Source organism: Lolium perenne, chromosome 2 (genome assembly GCF_019359855.2).
Source record: "Lolium perenne isolate Kyuss_39 chromosome 2, Kyuss_2.0, whole genome shotgun sequence".
NCBI lineage: Eukaryota > Viridiplantae > Streptophyta > Magnoliopsida > Poales > Poaceae > Lolium > Lolium perenne.
Genome location: NC_067245.2, coordinates 9,660,765 through 9,665,070, shown reverse-complemented (window position 1 = coordinate 9,665,070; position 4,306 = coordinate 9,660,765). Strand labels below are relative to the sequence as shown.

The 4,306-nt window shown below is 48.1% G+C and overlaps 1 long non-coding RNA gene across 1 annotated transcript; it reads left to right on the top strand.

Moving 5' to 3' along the window:
* The first annotated feature begins 407 nt into the window (after positions 1-407).
* Positions 408-3,569, top strand: LOC139835949 (uncharacterized). Its single transcript, XR_011751308.1, has 3 exons — positions 408-727; positions 1,898-2,002; positions 3,284-3,569. It is a non-coding gene; the product is annotated as an uncharacterized lncRNA (long non-coding RNA).
* Positions 3,570-4,306: the final 737 nt, after the last annotated feature.

Genomic DNA, 4,306 nt, shown 5'->3' with positions numbered 1-4,306 from the left:
TTTCTCAAGTCACCATATATGGTATAAAGGCTTGAACTCCTCTAATATCTCTTCCCTCTTCCAAATTTTCCAATGCACCTTTTCTCAAATTCAAAACAGCTTTGAAATTGCAAAACAGAAAATCAGAAAAGAAGAGAGAAGAGGACAAACCCTAGCTAACCTAGTCTAAACCCAAACCCACCTAAATCTAACCCAGCCGGAGCCCATCTACCCTCTCTCTTTCTCACCGTAGTGGAAGCCCAAAGCCAGCCCAACATGGGTTTCCGGTTACAGTAAACGGAGACATCTCTTTTCGCTGGATGTCGCCGTCTCCTCCACCTGTTTCTGGCAAACGAAGAAACGCCGTCTTCCTCGCTCACGTTCACCTGCTCCTCCCTCCTCTCTTTTTTAAGCCGCTCCAGCTCCGAACCCTACCCCCTTCCTTTCTCCTCCTCTGCGCCGCCGCCACCCCAAAAACCCTCTCCTTCTCCACCTGCTGTGAGAAACAAAGCGCTCGTCGCCAGCGTCTAAACCCTCGGCCACCGCCGCCATGAACGCCATCGACCCTACCTGAGCTCGGGAATGAAGCTTTGATGCTCTCCTCGCTCTCCTCGTCGTCCTCCCACAGCTGGACATCACAGGAACTCGCCAAGATCTTCCTCGCCACCGTCCTGTCTACCCTGCCACCTTCTTCTTCCTCTACGCCGGCCGCCTCCGCAGCTACCTCCACCTCGTCGACGACCTCTGGGTGAGCAGTACCACATCTCCCCGCCCCTGCATGCCCTGATCTCTGGATCGAGAAAGTTCCGAAACCGAAAACGAAATGAAATCGCCCGTTTTTCAGTTTCACGACGTCGTTTTCCCGGCGAGATCTCCGGCGATACCGACCACTTCGGCAAGAACCACCTGCACCGTTCGAATCACACCACTTCGGGCTACAATTTTGGTTTTTGGAATCAAACGAAAACGAGCAGTAGTTTAGTCACCATCGTCTTCCAAAGTCTGTCCAAGTTTTCTGTTCGCAGTTTCAGCCGAGCGCCGCCGTGTCACGGTCCTCACTTCCGGCGAGGACCACCGTCGCCACGGTGCACCAAAACGTCCCAAATATGTCCCATTCGAATCTTGGTACATCCAGCATGCTCAACTTGTCGAGATCCTCAGCTGAAACCAACCAGAATCATCGATGTAATCACTTTAAAATCCGTGCAGAAACGCATCTACAGGAAACCTGTGCTGTCGGTTTTTTTTCAGTTCAGTGTCAAGTTCAGTTAACTGCATCCAACACCTTACCTTGGCCGAGACCCGGATCTTGTCAAATCCGATCGAGTAGCCCACTAGCTACCACCCTGCTCCCTTATCCGCGCGGCGCTGGGTTCGAATTCCCTTGGGCGCGTTAAACCAAACCTTTTTTTTTTAGTTTCTGAAAATTTGAAATCTGGATACTTTTCAAAGTATTTAAAACTACACCTAAACAATTCCAATTTTGACAAACTTGATATCTATGTTGCTCAGTTTTTCATGGACCTTCCAAATATGAAGTTTGTTTTAGCTTTTGAATAAATAAAATTTGGACATATTTAAAATCTGAATTAAATTGATATAAATGGCATAATCCATAACTTCTATTCCATAACTCCATTTGGGACAAATTTTATATCTAAATGCATTAGCGAAACATCAGGATTTCAAATATGTCATCATCATGCATCATTGACATCATCTCTGATTTGTCCAATTAAAAATTGCAAATCTGAATTAAAACTATATGTGAGGGTGTTTTATCATTTCATGTGACTTAAAGCACCCCACTTAATTTTGCTACACATGAAACATTGCATATACCATCTTACCATGTCATCATGCATCATATTGCGCATTGCATACTTGTATTGATTTGTGCCTTTACTTTTCTTGTAAGTGCTATTTGGTTCTTCTCGAGTAGACACCGACGCTGAGCAGTACGAGCAGGAGTTCGAGTACCCCCAGGAGGATCGTGTCTGTGCTTCTACCCCTAAGTTGACAGGCGAGCCCACCTCCTTGACCTATTTTACAGTTTCTTGCTCTTTGATCTATTGCTATCCTTATGTTGCGATTCTGTTGTGTCACGTGTCCTATGCCACTGTTACCCATATGAGCCGTGTCAAATATCCGCTACCTACCACCATTGTTTGTTGGTTGAGCCTTGCGAGTCGTAGCGCGAGTTTAGGGTCTTGCTGTTATCTCGATATGTTCGAGATATGTTGGGAAGTTGACACACGATACACCTTATGGATAATGTTGATGTTAATTTGTTACAACTAAAATTGCTAAGGGATAATAACTAATGCAGAGGCATCGGTGAGCCCCTTTGCGAAAGCATCGGATTTTTGTCTCGCTTGTGTCCCCTAGGACCCGAGTTCTTGTTATCTGTTCTAAGGCTGAGCGCACTAACCACTCGCTGGAGGTTTTATCGGGACCCCCCATCACCCATTACCATTTTCTCAAGTCTGTTGAAAAGGGGGCCACAACCTTGGTTTTATTTGCCTATGCCATGTATGCCATGCTTTACTTACTGTTGCCTTCGGGTGTTTACTTCATGTTGCCTTTGGGTGTTTATATTCTGTACTGTACCTTGCGGGACGTTTAGCGAAGCGTGTGGTTTGCACGCCTAGCCGCCGACGCAAACCCTGAGTCCGCGTCGGAGTACGGCCGAACTTCGTCACGGGTAGCTTAGTTGGGTGGCCCCCCTAGGCATTCTTGCAGAACTGGGAACGGTCTTGTCGTGATATCGCAAGAGTCTTCCTATTACCGTTGGTTGCTCGAACGATAGAGCGTGTGTGTATGGGAACAGTAGTGCACCCCTGCAGGGTAAATCTTTTCGGAAAGCCGTGTCCGCGGTTATGGACGACTTGGAGCTGTTTAACTCGATCACAGAACAACTTATACCTAATGTTATCGCTAATAATTTGCTAATAATCTGCGTAGTAAGTTAGCACTATTACAACAGATACTGAATAAAATTATCAACTGTGTGAGTGCCTTGCCAGTACTTCTTTGCGAAGGGGGATCGCATTGGCTGGGTTTTGTTTGCAGAGTATAGAACTACTAGTTCATGCGCTCTCTCACCTTCTCTATTAGACGAATGTTGTAGTGTGTCTCTATAAGTTAGCTCAAGCTTTGCTGCCGCTAAACCCCACCATATAGCCGGGCGAAGTTTATACCGCCCACCAGCGAGCACAGCTGGTCTTGTCTCGCAAGTACGTGCCATTGGTACTTACCCTCGTTTTTCTCTTTCTTTTTCCGGAACCCGCTTTTCGACAAACAGGTACGACAGATGATGAGCAGTACGCTGGAGGCTACTTCGTGGAGTTCACGGACGACGACCTCGTCGGTTAGCACGATCGCTCCTAGGCAGCAGCCTGTGGCTTGTTGGTTATGGGCCCGTTTGGTTATTTATGGACTCTTAGTCCTATTTGGATCTTGTCTGTACCCAGACTTTTTGCTTCCGCTATGTATGATGTACTGATGGGACATGTGTCCTTTGTGTGTCATTTGGATCCTGCTCATTAGAGCGTTGCTATATATACATTATTTCCATCTTTTGTGTCGTACATGGTTCTGCTGTGATATGTAACTCTGTATTCCACCCTTGTAACATGTGCACTATGTGTGTATGTTGAGAAGTGCACAGGAAGGTGAAGCGCCCAAGCCTGAGAAACTAATCGTGAGCCTATGAGGTCGGTGTTTCGCGTATGGGCGTGTCGAGCTTTTGCTTAGCCTACCCATAAGCTTGGGAATGCGAGGCGACCTCACGGTCCCTTGTAGTGATCTCATACACCGAACCCCCTCATACATGCGCGCTCTTGGTTTTTCTACTCTTGGGGCTTACAAAGATGCACTTCGACGGCTCCAAAATGCACGGGGGCTTGGGAGCCGGCATCGTCATCACCTCTCCAAAGGGGGACCGGCTGGACTATGTCCTGCAAATCCACTTCGCCGCATCCAACAACGTGGCGGAGTACGAAGCGCTCATTCACGGGCTCAAGCTGGCCAAGGAGATAGGCGTGCGTCGCATCCTTTGCTTCGGCGACTCCGACTTGGTTATACAGCAAGCCTCTAGCGAATGGGACGCGAAGGACGCCAACATGGCATCATACCGGTTCCACATTCCGCAGATCGGTGGCTACTTTGAGGGGTGCGAATTCCACCACGTGCCCTGCGCCAACAATGAGGCGGCTGACGCCCTATCCAAGATAGGCTCAACCCGGCAGGCTATCCCTTCAGGCGTTGTCTTGGAGCACCTGCGGAAACCATCCATCACACCTTCACCGTACTCCGACTCCATATA